Below are 19,004 nucleotides of genomic sequence, written 5' to 3'. Positions count from 1 at the left end.
CCTCCAGCACTTCAGGTTAAGTTTATTATTGTCACGTGTACTGTGGTACAGTGAAAAGATTTGTCTTGCATGCTATCTAATCAAATCAGAAAATGCCATACGTAAGTACAATCAAGCCAAGCTCAAGTACAATAGGTAGAGCAAAGGGGAAGATGCAGAGTGCAGTTCTCAACATTGTAGCGCATCAGTTCCGCAGACAAAGTCCAATGTCTGCAATGGGGTAGAAGTGATTTGTGTTTTGCTCAAGATTCCAGTATCTGCAGTTTCTTGTGTTTACAATATCAGGGCAGTTTTTTTCTTTGTCACAGGGCAGTTGGGCATGGGCAATGGTAGAATATGGATGGGTCGATGGTCTGTTTCTGTGTCATATGTTCATAAGTTATAGACAATAGACAATAGGTGCAGGAGGAGGCCATTCGGCCCTTTGAGCCACCACCACCATTCAATGTGATCATGGCTGATCATTCTCAATCAGTACCCCGTTCCTGCCTTCTCCCCATACCCCCTGACTCCGCTATCCTTAAGAGCTCTATCCAGCTCTCTCTTGAATGCATTCAGAGAATTGACCTCCACTGCTTTCTGAGGCAGAGAATTCCACAGATTCACAACTCTCTGACCGAAAAAGTTTTTCCTCATCTCAGTTCTAAATGGCCTACCCCTTATTCTTAAACTGTGGCCCCTTGTTCTGGACTCCCCCAACATTGGGAACATGTTTCCTGCCTCTAACGTGTCCAACCCCTTAATAATCTTATACGTTTCAATAAGATCTCCTCTCATCCTTCTAAATTCCAGTGTATACAAGCCTAGTCGCTCCAGTCTTTCAACATATGAAAGTCCTGCCATTCCGGGAATTAACCTAGTGAACCTACGCTGCACGCCCTCAATAGCAAGAAGCTTAAGAAGTCATAGGAGCAGAATTAGGCCATTCGGCCCATAGTCTACTCTGCCATTCAGTCATGGCTGATCTATCTTTCCCTCTCAACCCTACTCTCCTGCCTTCTCCCCATAACTCTTGATACCCTGTGTGCTGTGATTCTGTGATGAAATAGCCCTGAGCTCTCTTGATGGTTCTTCTTTAATTTAGTAGCTGTGGCTTCTCTTTTGGTCAGGACTGCAAAGACAAGCCTACGTTTCTATAGCACCTTCTATGTTACTTACAAAAGATGCCAAAAGAGCTTTACAGCCTCCATTTCCGCCACCTTCAATGTGATCCCACCATCGGTCCCGCCTTCCTGCCCCAACCCCATTCCACTTTCTGCAGAGGCCACTCCCTCCGCGAATCCTTGGTTCACTCATCCCTTCCCACCCAACCCTTACCAATCCCCAGGTACTTTCCTCTGCAACTGCAGGGGATGCAACACTTGTAACACTGTAATTCTTGATAAGAACGGGTGTCAAGGGTTATGGGGAGAAGGCAGGAAAATGGGATTAGGAGGCAGAGATCAGCCATGATTGAATGGTGGAGTGGACTCGATGGGCCGAATGGCCTAATTCTACTCCGATAACTTGTGAACACCTGTCCCTACAACTCCACTCCCTCACTTCAATCCAGTTGACTTCCAGTCAAGATGGAGGTTCCCACACGTATCTTCCAACCTTGTGCACTGCATTCGCTGCTCCCGATGTGGCCTCTCCTACATCGGCGAGACCAAGCACAGACTGAGCGACCTTTTTGCCGAACATTTACAACAGCTATCCTTGTAGCCACCAAAGTACTTTGGGTGGCACGGTGGCACAGCGGCAGAGTTTCTGCCTTACATCGCCGGCGATCCTGACCACGGGTGCTGTCTGTACGGAATTTGTACGTTCTCCCCGTGACTGTGTGGGGTTTCTCCGTGTGCCTCCTACATTCCAAAGACGTACAGATTTGTAGATTAATTGGCCTTGATACAATTGTAAATAGTCCCGAGTGTTGAAGGATAGTGCAAGCGTGTGTGGAGATCGCTGGTCTGGTCGGCGCGGACTCGGTGGACCGATGGGCGATGTATTTCTAAACTAAACTAAATGAGAATGTAGGAACTGGGGCAGCCAATTTGTACACAGCAAACCCCTGCAAGCAACGCAAGAATGAGAACACAATCTTTTTTAGCAACATGAGCATAAATATTGGGTGGTGTGCAGGAGGAGGTTCCCTTGCTTTGTTCCATGCAATTATTTTACACCAATCTCACTCAACCGATGACTTAATCCAAAAAAAAACCTTTAGTTCGAGCAGAGTATCAGTGGAGAGTTGGTCTAGGTTTCTGTTCTTAAATCCCCAGGGTGAATTAGAGCTCACAGCTTTCTATTTGACTCATAGGTGAAGGGAGTTATTACTGTAGTCACAGCTGAGTCTAAAGCTCGGGAGTTTTGTCTCACACAATCTATGGTCATCTTATTTTTTTTACCAGCACACAAATTTCCCAGATTTATTACATTTAATTTCATAACTGGCTGGGAAACTTGAAATCTGTCTTGAGTCTATCATTTTAGAACCATTTATCGAGGGCACTTTCCCTCAAATGATGTAATATGGATGGTAGAGCTGTCGCCTCACATCAGCCAGAGACCCAGGTTCGATCCTGACCTCGGGTGCTGTCTGTGTGGAGTTTGCGTTTTCTCCCTGTGACCATGTGGGTTTCCTCCGGGTGTTCCGGCTTTTCTCCCCCATCCCAAAGATGCGCAGGTTTGTCTGTTAATTGCCCTCTGTAAATTGCCACCAGTGTGCAGGGAGTGGATGAGAAAGTGGAACAACATAAAACTAGTGTGAACTGGTGATCGATGGTCGACGTGGACTCGGTGGGCCGAAGGGCTTGATTCCACGCGACATCTTTCAATCAATTCAATGCCTGGCCTTTAATAAGTTACTGAAATGACGCATGTTATGCTGGATTTGTTACAAACTTTTTGTGCGCATTTGGCTTTGTTTGCAAGCCACTATCCATTTGAATATTTAAGCAACATGAGCGGACCTCATTGAAATGTACAGAATAGTGAAAGGCTTGGATAGAGTAGATGTGGAGAGGATATTTCCACTAGTGGGAGAGTCTAGGATTAGAGGTCAAAGCCTCAGAATTAAAGGATGTTCTTTCAGAAATGTCTTTAGTTTGAGGGTGGTGAATCTGTGGAATTCTTTGCCACAGAAGGCTGTGGAGGCCAAGTCAGTGGATATTTTTAAGGCAGAGATAGACAGATTCTTGATTAGTGCAGGTGTCAGAGGTTATGGGGAGAAGGCTGGAGAATGGGGTTAGGAGGGAGAGATAGATCAGCCATGATTAAATGGCGGAGTAGTCTTAATGGGCTGAATGGCCTAATTCTACTAACCCTTATGATTAACAATTAACAATTAAACTGTTATCCATTTAGAAATGATAAAATAGGAAAAATCTAATGTGAATTCTATAGCAAAATACTGCAGGTGCTGTAAATCTGCAATAAAACAGAAAATTGTGGAAAATCTCAACAGGCCAGACAGAATCTGCAAAAGGAGAGGCAATGATAACATTTTAGATTTATGTAGGCAGTTCCGCTGAAAGATTTTAAAACATAGACAGTGCTGGACTAACTTAGCGGGTCATGCAGCATCCCTGGAGAACATGGATAGGTGACTTTTCAGTTCGGGATCCTTCTCCAGACGTAAGTTACCTGAGGGGCCACCTGGTTATATGGAACGAGCTGCTGGAGGAGGTAGTTGTGCCAGGTGCTATCATGACATTTAAGAGACATTTAGGCAGGTACATGGATAGGATAGGTTTAGAGGGATATGGGCCAAATGTGAAGCTTCCCGACCTGAAACCTCACCTTGTCTATCTTCTCTGAAGATGCTACCTGTCCCACTGAATTACTCCAGCACTTTGTGCCTTTTGTTTTTGTTAAAGCAGCATCTGCAGTTCCTTAGGCAAAATAACTCGAAATGTCACCCATTCCTTCTCTCCTGAGATGCTGCCTGACCCGCTGAGTTACTCCAGCATTTTGTGAAACTGTAGTGAGTCCAAAAACGAGCGTTATTATCAAAAGACTTTATTCTTGGTAAAAACCGTGACAAGGCGCAACGCACTTACTTTGGACACACACTACTTAACTGCTAACATAATCTAATCTCATCTCTCCAGTTTGGCGCCAGACACAACTATACCTCGCGCTCCCGCACCACGTGACCCGTTAGCCCAACCGAGGGTTCGAGACCCCCCCCGCTAATCCGTATGTCCCTACATGACCCCCCCCCAGAACCCTCGAAACCATACCTCACGGGTGCCTGGACCTCCCTCCCGGAACGTGTACGGAGGGGGGAAACCGATACCGCCAATGTGACGGGAGGCGGGGAGGCCGCCGGGGGCGATGGAGGGGCCAAGGAAGCGGAGGGCGTAGGCGACGGAGAACTAAACAGATCAGCACGGGGACACAGCGGTAGGGTTGCAGCCTTGCAGCTCCAGAGACCCGGGTTCGATCCTGACTACGAGTGCTATCTGTACAGAGTTTGTACGTTCTCTCCGTGATCGCGTGGGTTTTCTCCGGGTGCTCCGGTTTCCTCCCACACTCCAAAGACATACAGATTTGTAGGTTTATTGGCTAGGTAAAAATTGTACATTGCCCTGAGAGTGTAGGATAGCGCTGGTGTGCGGGGATTGTTGGTCGGTGCGGACTCTGTGGGCCGAACAGCCTTTTTCGCGCTGTATCTCTGAACGAAACTACATGATCCTTCGCCTCACCAAGTCAATGCTGACCTTATTGTCTGTCGAAACTAAACTCAGCTCCCTGATTATTGCGTATCCTTCCACGTCCTGCCCTACTTAAATGCATCTTCAATGTAGTGATTGCATCTGATTCCGCACCTTATCAGGCGCTGAGTTCAAGATATGAGCCACTCTCTGAGTTAGAAAACTTTCCCTTCAAATCCCCTTTTAAAACTCTTTTTGCTCACCTTAACCTTGCGCCCAGTAGGAACAAGGAACTGCAGATGCTGGTTTACAACAAAAAAAAACACACAAAGTGCTGGAGTAATTCAACCGGTCAGGCAGCATCTCTGAAGAACATGGATAGGTGATGTATTCACAAAATGCTGGAGTAACTCAGCAGGTCAGGAACCTGACCTGCTGAGTTACTCCATCATTTTGTGAATAAATCGATTTGTACCAGCATCTGCAGTTATTTTCTTATACTACATATGGATAGGTGATGTTTCGGGTCAAGACCTTCTTCAAACTGATGCGCCCTATTGTTTTTGCTACCCCTGCCACAGGAAAAAATAATCTGACTATCTACCTGTCGATGGATTTTCAGATCTCTCCCGAGCCTCCTATGCTCAAGGAAGTAGAATCTAATCTCAATCCAATCTCTTCCATAACTAAAGCCTTCTGATTCTTTTCTACTCTCTCATGGTCATCCACACCCTGTCTACAGTGTGGCTACCAGAACTGCAGACTCTACTACAAGTGTGATCCAACCAGAGTTTTTATATATTGCAGCAGAGCATCCCAATGTTTCTGTTCATAATTCTTAGGAGCAGAAGTAGGCCGTTCAGCCCATCAAGTCTATTCTGCCATACTCTGCTGATTTATTATTATTTTTTTTTAGATTTAGAGATACAGCGCAGAAACAGGCCCTTCGGCCCACCGGGTCCGTGCCGCCCAGCGATCCCCGCACACTAACACTATCCTACACACACTAGGGACAATTTTTTACATTTGCCCAGCCAATTAACCTACAAACCTGCACGTCTTTGGAGTGTGGGAGGAAACCGAAGATCTCGGAGAAAACCCACGCAGGTCACGGGGAGAACGTACAAACTCCGTACAGACGGCGCCCGTAGTCGGGATGGAACCCGGGTCTCCGGCGCTGCATTCGCTGTAAGGCAGCAACTCTACCGCTGCACCACCATGCCGCCACTACCATTCCCTCTCAACTCCATTCTAATGCCTTCTCCCCATAACCCTTGACATCCATGCTAATCAATTATCTATCAATCTCTCAAAAATATACCCAACGACATGACCTCCACTGCTGTCAGTGGCAATAAATTCCACAGATTCATTACCCTCTAACTAAAGAAATTCCTCATCTCCTTTCTAAAGGCACGTCCTTTTATTCTGAGGCTATGCCCTTTGGTTCTAGTCCCTCCTACAAGTTGAAACATCCTCTCCACATCCACTCCATCCAGGCCTTTTACTATTAGGTAGGTTTCAATGATGTCCCCCCAACCCCCCCTTATCCTTCTAAACTCCAGTGAGTACAGGCAAAGTGCCATCAAAAGCTTATCATTCCGTAACCCAATCATCCACAGGATCGTTCTCGTAAACTTCCTCTGGACTTCTCCAAAGCCAGCACGTCCTTCTGCAGATATGGTTCATATTCGGTGTCCAACCCTACCATGGCAAGCGGACCATGTGTCTTCTTCATCACCCTATCCACCTGTGTTGTTATGAACAGGGAACCATAATTGTTGAACCCCATGTTTCCTCCCTGTTGAGCAACATTCTTTCGCACCCCACCATTTACTGTGTGTGCCAAACCCCTCTCCACTTCCCTTGCAGTTGCCGGGATTATATTGATTGACTGGGCTTGTCGTCACTGGAATTTAGAAGGATGAGAGGGGATCTTACAGAAACATATAAAATTCTTACGGGTTTGGGACAGGCTAGGTGCAGGAAAAAATTTCCCGATGTTGAGGGAGTCCAGAACCAGGGGTCACAGTTTAAGAATAAGGGGTAGGCCATTTAGGACTGAGATGAGGAAAAACTTACTCACCTAGAGAGTTGTGAATCTGTGAATCAGAAGGCAGTGGAGACCAATTCACAATATATTCAAGAGAGAGTTAGATATAGCTCTTAGGGCTAACGGAATCAATGGATAAGGGGAGAAAGCAGGAACGGGGTACTGATTTTGGATGATCAGCCATGATCATATGGAATGGCGGTGCTGGCTCGAAGGGCCGAATGGCCTACTCCTGCACCTATTTTCTATGTTCAATGTTCTATATTCCATCTGCCAACTTTTCATCTGATTTATATTTTGCCGCACTCTTATGCCATCTTCCTCACTGTCCACAACACCAACAAAGATCCTGTCATCCGCAAACATACTAGTCATTTACAAGTTGTTGAAACTTAGCGTGAGTTTCAAGGGACCCAGCATCGACCCCTGAAATACACCACTGGTCACAGACTTCCAATCAGTCTGCTGCTCCTTAAGGTTCTGCATTTAACTGGTACAACGCATCCCCTCAGATTGCTTAGGAAGGAACAGCGAATGCTGGCTTTTACCGAAGATAGACACCAAGTGCTAGAGTAACTCAGCACCTCTGGAGAAAAAGGATGGCTGACGTTTCAGGCCGGAGCCCTTCTTCAGCCTGTGTTTTGGAGGCGGGCTAAGCTTGTGATCCTTAGTAGAATCCAGGTAGGCAAAGAAGCTTTTGTTTGGTTTAGTTTAGCGATACAGTGCGGAAACAGGCCCTTCGGCCCACCGAGTCCCCGCAGATTAACAGTACCTGCACACACGAGGGACAATTGTACATTCATACCAATCCAATTAACCTACAAACCTGTACTTCTTTGGAGTGTGGGAGGAAGCCGAAGTTCTCGGAGAAAACCCACGCAGGTCACGGGTAGAACGTACAAACTGCATGCAGACAAGTGCCCGTAGTTTTGGTCTCCAAATTTGAGGAAGGATATTCTTGCTGTTGAGGGCGTGCAGCGTAGGTTTACTAGGTTAATTCCCAGAATGGTGGGACTGTCGTATGTTGAAAGACTGGAGCGACTAGGCTTATATACACTGGAATTTAGAAGGATGAGAGGGGATCTTATCGAAACATATAAGATTATTAAGGGGTTGGACACGTTAGAGGCAGGAAACATGTTCCCAATGTTGGGGGAGTACAGAACCAGGGGCCACAGTTTAAGAATAAGGGGTAGGCCATTTAGAATGGAGACGAGGAAATACGTTTTCAGTCAGAGAGTTGTAAATCTGTGGAATTCTCTGCCTCAGAAGGTCGTGGAGGCCAATTCTCTGAATGCATTCAAGAGAGAGCTAGATAGAGCTCTTAAGAATAGCGGAGTCAGGGGGTATGGGGAGAAGGCAGGAACGGGGTACTGATTAAGAATGATCAGCCATGATCACATTGAATGGTGGTGCTGGCTTGAAGGGCTGAATGGCCTCCTCCTGCACCTATTGTCTATAGTCAGGATCGAACCAGGTCTATGGCGCTGTAAGGCAGTAGCTCTATCACCGCGCCACCCTATATTGAATGCGTGGACCTTCCGTCTGAAGAAGGGTTCCAACCCACAACGTAACCTATCCTTTTTCTGCGGAGATGCTGCCTGACCCGCTGAGTTCCTCCAGCACTTTGTGCCTGTCCGCAGAATGCTTAGCTGGAAAGGACGAGCATCTACTGTAACTCCCCAGCATGCAACCTTGTGGTGCTTAATGAAACACCAGAAGGGTTGGCTCCCATGTGCGAGTTTGTGAAGTGATGAGCCCCAGCCATTGTCCAGCTTTAGCACAACCTGTGCAAGATTTTTCTTTTGGATTGGAATTGGATGTATTGAACTGCCCTGCTGTTGTAATGTAGGCTGCAAATGAAGGAAATGCCTGTTTGTGGGCTCCATTTCCAGTTTAATGTAATTGGTTTTCTTCACCCGGCTGCAGTTGAAGGGCAGATTGTCTACTGACGCCCACAGCTGGTCTTAGGGGCTTTTGTAACTGACGAAAAGGCAGAATATCCTCCTCACCCTGTGGGCTTTCCTCTAACCCTTATGCAAAACAACCATTCAAACCACAGAACAAATGCGTCATGGATCTAATTGTTATCAGATGGCAGAGGGGGGAACACAGTCGTCAAAGGAAAATCAGACCTTTTTTTTTTTTTAAGAAGAGGAGAGGTTTTCACAGAAGTTGCCCTCGGGTTCTCTGCAGGATCGATGATCGGCGCCACTCCTGCAACAGGCGACGGATGTCAGCCGGACTCACATTTTCCCAACAAGCCCGATCGTAATCCCCCAGTGAGGTTGACAGCGATAAAACCTGCCAGATCCCTGCCGAGTGCTGGCAGCCCGGGAAGCAATCCAAACAGGACACGGAAGGGAGAAATGTCCTTAGCATTTTGTTTCCAAATTGTGTGTGCTCTCTCCCTCTCTCCCTCTCTCCCTCTCTCTCTCTCTCCCTCTCTCCCTCTCTCCCTCTCTCCCCCTCTCCCTCTCTCCCTCTCTCCCTCTCTCCCTCTCTCCCTCTCTCCCCCCCTCCCTCTCTCTCTCATCCCTCTCTCTCTCTCGCTCTCAACCATCTTTCTCTCTCGCATCCATCCCTCTCTCCCTCCCTCTTTCTCTGCCTCTCTCATCCGTTTCTCTCCCTCTCTCAACCCTCTCTCTGATTCTCCCACACTCTCTTTTTCCCTTTCTCCCATGAAGAAATTGCGGAGAAAATCATTTATTGGGAACAACACTTTTTGCATCAGAGCATTATTATTAGTGCCTTAGCGCACTAATACTGCACAGACAGGATGCCACTAACCTGAGGGGCAGCTTTTTTGCATAAAGGGTGGTGGGTATATGGAATGAGCTGCCAGAGGAGGTAGAGGTAGGCCCAATAAAAACATTTTAAAAATGGACAGGTACATGGATAGAAAAGGTTCTGTGGGATATGGGCCAAACAAGGGCAAATGGGAGTAGCTTAGAAGGTGCACCTTCATCGGCATGGACGCTGGGAAGGGCCTGTGTCCATGCTGAATGACTCCATGTCACTAATAGCACTCATTGAACAGCTTCAGGTCATAGAGCCACATGACAGATTACCATTGCTAAAAATATCTGGTAGGTTTGTTATTGTTGGAGCACTTCAATTTCAGATTTGATGAGATCATCGAGTCATACAGTGTGGAAACAAGCCCTTCGACCCAACTTGCCCACGTTGACCAACATGCCCCATGTGCCCTAATTCCACCTGCCTGCATTTGGGCCATATCCCTCTAAACCTCTCCTATCCATGTACCTGCCCAAATGGTTCATAAAAGTTCCGATAGTTCCTGCCTCAACTACCTCCTCTGGCAGCTCGTTCCATACACCCACCACCCTTTGTGTAAAAAAGGTGCCCCTTAGGTCCATGTTAAATCTTCCTCCCCTCACCTTAAAACTATGCCTTCTGGTTCTCGATTCCCCTACTCTGGCCAAAAGGTCATAAGTAATAGGAGTAGAATTAGGCCATTCGGCCCATCAAGCCTACTCTTTAGTTTAGTTTAGTTTTAGTTTAGTTTAGAGCGGAAACAGGCTCTTTCGGCCCACCGGGTCTGCGCCACACATTAACCCTATCCTACACCCACTAGGGACAATTTTTACATTTACCAAGCCAATTAACCTACAAACCTGTACGTCTTTGGAGTGTGGGAGGAAACCGAAGATCTCGGCGAAAACCCATGCAGGTCACGGGGAGAACGTGCAAACTCTATACAGACAGTAGTCGGGATCGAACCCGGGTCTCTGGCGCTGTTTTCGCTGTAAGGCAGCAACTCTACCGCTGCGCCACCGTGCCGCCTACTCCGCCATTCAATCATGGCGGATCTATCTCTTTCTCTCCTAACCCCATTCTCCCCATAACCTCTGATGGCTGTACTAATCAAGAAAAGATCAAATCAAACTAATCAAAAGACTGTGTGTTTACCCAATCGATTCCTCTCATGATTTTGTACACCTCCATAAAATCACCCCACATCCTCCTGCGCTGCAAGGAATGAAGATCAGATTTAGAATTCTCAGCTACCATGGCGGGACTTGATCTTGAGTCTCCTGAGCAACCATTGCAGACCTGTAGATAACCTACCCATTGTCCTATCATCTCCTACACATCCTGGTCCAGAATAATTCAGGACTCTAAATTACTACTTCAGTAAAATAAGATATCTAAGTACACACAGTGGCGCAGCTGGTAGACCCTCTGCCTCGCAGTGCCCGAGACCTGGGTTCGATCCTGTCCTCTGGTGCTTTCTGTGCGGAGTTGGCACGTTCTCCCTGTGACCGTGTGGCCTTCCTCCAGTTACCTCCCACATTCCATAGACGTGCGAGTTTATAAGTTAATTGGCCTTTGTAAATTGTCGCGGGTTTGTTGGAAGTGGATGAGAAAGTGGGATAACATAGAACTAGAGTGGATTGGTGATTGATAGTCAGCGTGAACTCGATGGGCCAAAGGGCCTGTCTCCATGCTGTACCTCTGAAACTAAAAATCTAAAACTAAAACTAAAGCAAAGCACATGGGTTCATATGAAGCTTCACCTTTTAGACTTTAGACTTTAGAGATACAGTGCGGAAACAGGCTCTTCGGCCACCTGAGTCATCCTTCACACCAGCGATCACCCCGTACACGAGCACCATCCTACACACTGGGGACAATTTACAATTTATACCAAAGTCAATTAACCTACAAACCTGTATGTCTTTGCAATGTGGGAGGAAACCGGAGCACCCGGAGAAAACCCACGTGGCCAAGCAAGAACGTACAAACTGTTTACAGACAGCACCCGCAGTCAGGATTGAACTCAGGTCTGTGGTGCCGTGAGGCAGCAACACTGTTGCCAGGGGAAACCTCCTGCAAATTTCCCTGACCATTAACCTCACTGGTCAGAAAATGAGCAGTGAAAACGGAGAGTGATGAAGGATCTTTGACCTGAAGCATTCTCCACGGGGGCTGCATTTTCAGTTCTTCCATCAGGTTTTCAGCAACTGCAGCGTTTCAGATTCTCAGAAAATCCGTGGCCATTTCCTCACCAACTGATGTGCGCTCCCACACTTGTACTTTGTAATTGCAAACCCGAAACTCCATCTCACTTTCGATTTTTTGTTTACTGCAGTCAGCCTGAACCTGAATAAAAGTGCCTCCAATGCCACTTCCTGCCCTTGCACCTCGAGCGCAGAATTTATGTGATGTCAATAACTGCAGCCCACACTGAGAATCCATTGCAAATGTACTTAAGGTTGTGCCATTGACCACACTCTCGTAAAATGAGCAAAGCTCCTCACTGGTGATGGTGAGGAGCAAGTCATTACTTCAGTCGTGTGAAAGACGCTCGTAAATCAAAGCTCTGGTATTTGTTTATGGCTCTTTTACATTCATGAAATAGCAACCTGTCACCATTCCTCAGTCGCCAGTGAAACGCCCTGTGTTTGTGCGGCCTTTTTCCCATTCACCATGCACTGCGATGGAAATGTGTTTGCCTTAGTAATTGATCGCTAAGCACAGGGCGAAGTCTTGATCTCAAAATGTCAGTCCAATTATGTAACCGTGTCCCACCGCGTGCCTGCCGTTCAATGTTCAGCCAATACGCAGTTGTTATTACATTTTTAATAAATATTCTTACGTGACACCATAAGGTGGATTTTAGCTGATTAAAATGTCATGAGGTCATAATTGATAGGAGTAGAATTAGGCCATTCGACCCATCAAGTCTACTCTGCCATTCAATCATGGCTGATCTATCTCTCCTTCCTCACCCCATTCGCCTGCCTTCTCCCCATAACCTCTGACACCTGAACTAATCAAGAATCAATCTATCTCTGCCTTAAAAATATCCACTGACTTGGCCTCCACAGCCTTCGGTGGCAAAGAATTCCGCAGACTCACCACCCTCTGACAAAAGAAATTTCTCCTCATCTCCTTCCTAAAAGAACTTCCTTTAATTCTGTGGCTATAACCTCTAGTCCTAGACTCTCCCTCTGGTGGAAACATCATCTCCACATCCACTATATCCAAGCCTTTCCCTATTCTGTAAGTTTCAATGAGGTCCCCCCTCATTCTTCTAAACTCCAGCGAATACAGGCCCAGTGCCGGCAAATGCTCATCATAGTTCAACCTACTCATTCTTGGGATCATTCTTGTAAACGTCCTCTGAACCCTCTCCAGAGCCAGCACATCCTTCCTCGGATATGGTGCCTAAAATTGCTCACAATATTCCAAATGCGGCCTTACCAGCACCTTATAGAGCCTTAGCATTACATCCCTATTATTGTATACAAGCCCTCTTCAAATAAATGCTAGCATTGAATTTGCTTCCTTTACTATCGATTCGACTTGCAGATGAACTTTTTAGGAATCTTGCACCAGCACTCCCAACTCCCTTTGCACCTCCGATTTCTGAATTCTCTCCCCATTTAGCAAATAGTCTACGCCTTTATTCCTAATTAGACCAAGTGGACCCGTATGCCCCAAACCTCTCATGCATTGGTGCAGCACCCTCTCCTCCCCCATTCCCCTCTCCCCCCTCCCCCTCCCCCTCCCCCTCCCCCTTCCCCCTCCCCCTTCCCCTCCCCCTCCCTCCAACCCCCTTCCTCTCCCCCTCCCTCTCCCCCCTCCCCTCCTCCTCCCCCTCCCCCTTCCTCCCCCCCCCCCACTCCATTCCCCTTAACCCCTCTTATCCTCCCTCCCTCCCTGGGAGATAGATTTAAATTAAAAAATTTGAATAACTTAAAAAATATAACACCGACTCCAATGAAACTTCTTCCATTAGCACCAAAGGGACGACGGTGAGTAAGGTGGGCCTAAAATTGTCGCGCTATCGTGTACCGTTTTGGCTGTAGTTCAGGAACAAACAAACAAGAGTTTTAGTAAATGGATGGGAATGAAAATAGTTGCTGCTTAAAATTCAATTTTCTTCAATTAAATTGATGGCGTTTAGGTGTATTTGTATGAGAAGAGTGTGCATTCCAAAGCAGTCAAGGAAGAACAATGAATCACTCAGCAAGATGGATGCCTCTATCATTTTCTTTACCATCTATTTTTACAGAGGTGTACAAAATCATGAAAGGAATGGATCGGGTAAACATACGGTCTCCCTGCCCAGAATATGGGAATCGAGAACTAGAAAACGTAGTTTTAAGGTGAGGGGGAGGTAAGATTTAATAAGAACTGTTATAATAGAGATCAAGCTTGGATTGCCAAACTATGCTTAGAATAAATCCAGTTTTAAATAATAGATGGAGATACACCTTAATGAACATCATTCCCACGTCATCCTCTGAAGATGGGCAGCAGATCATGGTTTGCGTTTATAATTCACCAACATTAGCGGAAACCCCCCCCCCCCCCGTTTGTTAACATGAGATCTTCAAGCAAATTGGATGACACTTTATAGGAATGTGTCCCAATATTGCGAAATGTGCTTTTTTTGTTGTTTTAAGGAAGTTCCTGAAGTCAAACGCAAACCTACGTAAATGCAACTTACTCCTGACCTATAAGGCATTGTTTCACATCTGTCGGTGTGAATGTAGGAGGTGAATTGCAGTTGATAGATTTTATAACAAGTCTGCATCCTATTAATTGGTGCCATATTTGTCTCAAAGATAAAAGGTTGGTTTTATTTGGTTATTATTATTGTTTTGTATACCGGGGTACAGAGAAAAGCTTTGTTTTGAGTGCAATCCAGTCAAATCATACAATATACTAGACCAAGTGGACCCGTTGGGCCCAAACCTCTCCTACATTGGTGCAGCACCCTCTCCTACCCCCCTCCCCCCTCCCCCTCCCCTCCCCACTTCCCTTTCCCCCTCTCCACCCCCCACAACCCCCCGTTATCCACCCTCCTCCCCCCTTCCTCCCTCCCCCCCTTCTTCCTTCCCTCCCTCCCTCCCTCCCTCCCTCCCTCCCTCCCTCCCTAGGAGATAGATTTAAACTTTAAAATGTGAATAACTTTAAAAATATAACACCGATTTCAATAAAACTACTTGCTTCACCATTAAAGGGACGACGGTGAGCAAGGTGGGCTTAAAATTGTCGCGATATCGTGTACCGTTTTGGCTGTAGTTCGATCACAAATAAACAAACAAACGAGAGTTTTAGTATATAGATGAGTATAATCAAGCCATAGGAATGATTGTAGATACAGAAATGCAACAGGTAATACAAAGTGAATGATTGCCAGAGTGCAGAGTATAATGCTACAGGATTTTATTGTTACAGTTACAAAGGAAAGGTTCAGTGAAAAAAAAGTACAAGGTCTTCAATAAGGCAGAGTCATCGAGTCATAGAGTGATAGAGTGTGGTAACAGGCCCTTCGGCCCAACCAGCCCAGACCGGCCAACATGTCCCAGCTACACTAGTCCCACCTATCTGTGTTTGGTCCATATCCCTCCAAACCTGTCCTATCCATGTAGCTGTCTAACTGTTCCTTAAATGTTGGGATAGTCCCAGCCTCAACTACCTCCTCTGGCAGCTTGTTCCACACATACACACCACCATTTTGTGTGAAATAGTTACCCCTCAGATTCCTATGAAATCTTTTCCCTATCACTTTAAACCGATGGCCTCTGGACCTCAATTCGCCTACTCTGGGCAAGAGACTCTGTGCATCTACCCGATCTATTCTTCTCATGGTTTTATACACCTCTGTAAGATCTCCCCTCATCCTCCTGCGCTCCAGGGAATAGAGTCCCAGCCGACTCAACCTCTCCCCACAGCTCAGACCTTCTAGTCCAGGCAACATTGTCGTGAAGGTACGTTGGGAGATTGGGCCTACACCCTAGCTTACGGGAGGACGGTTCAGTAGAGGAGGAGGATGCTGTTCCTGAACCTGCAGGTACGTGCTTTCAAACTTTTGTATCTTCCACCCTTCGGAAGAGGAGAGAAGAGAGAATAACCGTGCTCTATGACTCTACGACTCCAAGGAAATCTGCCATCTTTGCCTGATCTGGGCTATGTGTGACACCAGTCCCTCAGCGAGGTGAATGACTACTTGGGCACAGTAGCTGGCCTTGCCGGGAACATCCATATCCTGTGGGCAAATAAATAAAACAGCCAAAATGTGTAATTAAATTGTTAAGCTCGGAAACATCGGGGCTACAAATTTCATTTACAGCTTTTTCTCGTGGCTACTATTTCTTGCTCCCTCAGTCACATCGCATTTGGTTCCATGGGCCACAAATCTCCTTCACTCCCAATCACTCTATTTTAATTCAAAATGGCAAGCTGGGCTTAAAGGATTTGTAACCCCTAGCAACAGAGCCATGTGTAATCTACACCCACATGCCCTTTATGAATAAAGTTTTTTGGATGGGAATTTATAGGTCTACCCTCAGCACCAAAATAAAATTGTCATTTTTCTCGTATAACACACAAAGAGCTCTTAAAAATATTGCCTTCAGTCAGCGCCGATAGTTGGTGAAGAAATGCACTTCATTTAATTTGAAGGAGGTTTAGATCTCCTCTGTGTTCTTTGGGGAAGAGCACTTTCATTTGGATGAACAATTTCAGTCTGGTGCCCACCTTTAGTCGGTCCAATTTCCCAAGTGGAAGAAAGCCTCAAAATTAGGGATGAGAAAATGATAAGTGTATGTGCTGAGAAGTAGACGTGAGCGACAAGCAAACAAAGAGTTAAACTTGTTGGAGGAGAAGGATCTCGACCCGAAACGTCACCCATTCCTTCCCTCCAGGGATGTTGCCTGTTCCGCGGAGTTACTCCATCATTCTGTGTCTACCTTCAACGTGTAGGAGGACGACCAAGAGATTATAATTTGAAGAGGTTGGGAACGTCACCAAATACTCCACAACCGTCTCCAAATGCACTGTAGAAAGTATCCTGACTGAATGCATCAAGGCCTTGAATGGCAACTCCAATGCACAGTAGGCTGTAGAGAATGGTGGACTCAGCCCAGTCCATCACAGGCACAGCCCTCCCCATCATTGAAAGCAACTTCATGAGGCATCTATCATCAAGGATCCCCACCATCTGGGCCATGCCCTCTTCTCACTGCTACCGTCGGGCAGTAGGTAGAGAAGGCTGAATTTCCATACCACCGGGATAGGAACAGGTACTTTCCTATGACCATCAGGTTCCGTTGCTGTGGTAGGACCACGAAGGGCCTCTTGCATTCCCACAGAGTTGTTTTCCATATGTGTTGGAAAGAACTGCAGATGCTGGTTTAAATCGAAGGTGGACACAAAATGCTGGAGTAACTCAACGGGACAGGCAGCATCTCTGCAGAGAAGGAATAAGTGACTTCAAATTTCCCTCTCTCTCTCCATCTCCTCCCCTTCCCAGTTCTCCCACCAGCCTTACTGCCTCCAACTACATTCTATCTTTGTCCCGCCCACTCCCCTGTCATCAGTCTGAAGAAAGGGTCTCGACCCGAAACGTCACCCATTCCTTCTCTCCAGAGATGTTTTCTATATGTGTTTTACACTGAGCTCTTGTTTTCTTCCTTTCACCGCCTTATATAATTGATGTTTTTGTGTGTTGGCTGTGTCTGTGTGTCTGATGCTGGCACAAGCACGATTTTTCATTGCACTCAGTCTGAAGAAGGGTCCTGACCCGAAACGTCACCTACCTATGTTCTCCAGAGATGATGCCTGACCCGCTGAGCTACTCCAGCACTTTGCGTCTTTTCTTTGTAAACCAGCATCTGCAATTCCTTGCGCACATGACAATAAACTAGACTTGACTTCAATTGAGATCTGGATTATTGATACAGAGTCAAGTTCAAATGCCACCAGTCATAGAGTCATACAGAGTGGAAACACTGGCCCTTTGGCCCAACATGTCTCATTTACACTAGTCTCACCTGCCTGCCGAAAAATATAGAACTTGGCATTGCTTGAAGAGTGCAGTGTGCAGCACGAGTTTACAGAAGGAAACCAAGAGGGAATTACCAGGAGAGTTTACATAATCTACTATTTTATTCACTAGAATTTTGAAGGTTAAGATTTGATGACAAGTTCTCAAGAAATATAGGCGCACCCTTTGAATAGGTGGAAAGTGGTGGGAATGTCCAGGGCGATGAAGTCGAGTCAAAGAGTCACAGAGGAAAGTTAACAAACAGTTCTGCATGAACAGTTGGTGAAATTTGGAACCCACAAGACAATTTATGTCAGGTGAATAGTTAAATTTGAAATTTTTAGATTTTGGCTAAATAAACACAGAAAGAGGTGTGGAATAAACATTAATAAACGTAGTTAGGTCGCAGATCAAACCCGAGGAGCTAAAGGACCACTATTCAGATGTTACAATACAATAACCGTACCTATTAAATATCTGTTCAACCGCCTCCACTGGGTAAGGAGACATTAGTAAAATCCACTAATACATTGTTAATTAACTCATTTGGAAATAAACATTTACTTGGAAACAGCATTAAAGTATTATGGAGAACTAATCAAGCTCATCGGGAGACTATGTTGTCCAAGGAACTGACACCAACATTAACAATGGAAATCCTTCTTCCCTGTGGCTATCAAATTGTACAACTCCTCCCCCTTCTATTGCCGTGTACACTGACTCTCCTCCCCCCCCCTACCCCCCCCCCCCTTATTGGCCCTCTGTAAAATTACCCCATGTGTGTAGAACTAGTGTGCAAATGGGTGATCGATGGTCGGTGTGGACCCAGTGGGCCTAAGGGCTTGTCTCCATGTTGTATCACAAAACGTAACTAAACTAAACTCAATTTGTTATGGCCTTTTCTCGCCTCCAGTTTATTTCCCCAAACCCACCCCCATCTCTACTTTCAGTCAGAAAAAAATGTCCCGACCCAAAACGTCCCCTGCTCCTTTTCTCCAGAAATGCTGCCTGACTTGTTGAGTTACTAACTAAACGAAACCAAACTGCTAAACCAAGCTTGTATCTTGAAACATATAAGATAATTAGGGGATTGGACACATTAGAGGCAGGAAACATGTTCCCAATGTTGGGGGAGTCCAGAACAAGGGGCCACAGTTTAAGAATAAGGGGTAGGCCATTTAGAACGGAGATGAGGAAGAACTTTTTCAGTCAGAGAGTGGTGAAGGTGTGGAATTCTCTGCCTCAGAAGGCAGTGGAGGCCAGTTCGTTGGATGCTTTCAAGAGAGAGCTGGATAGAGCTCTTAAGGATAGCGGAGTGAGGGGGTATGGGGAGAAGGCAGGAACGGGGTACTGATTGAGAGTGATCAGCCATGATCGCATTGAATGGCGGTGCTGGCTCGAGGGGCTGAGTGGCCTACTCCTGCACCTATTGTCTATTGTCTATTGTCTAAAGTAAACTGCTAAACTAAGCAAAAACTAAACTAAACTAACACAACTAAACTAAACT

Source organism: Rhinoraja longicauda, chromosome 30, assembly GCF_053455715.1.
Source record: "Rhinoraja longicauda isolate Sanriku21f chromosome 30, sRhiLon1.1, whole genome shotgun sequence".
NCBI lineage: Eukaryota > Metazoa > Chordata > Chondrichthyes > Rajiformes > Arhynchobatidae > Rhinoraja > Rhinoraja longicauda.
Note: the sequence above shows the minus strand (reverse complement) of the source record.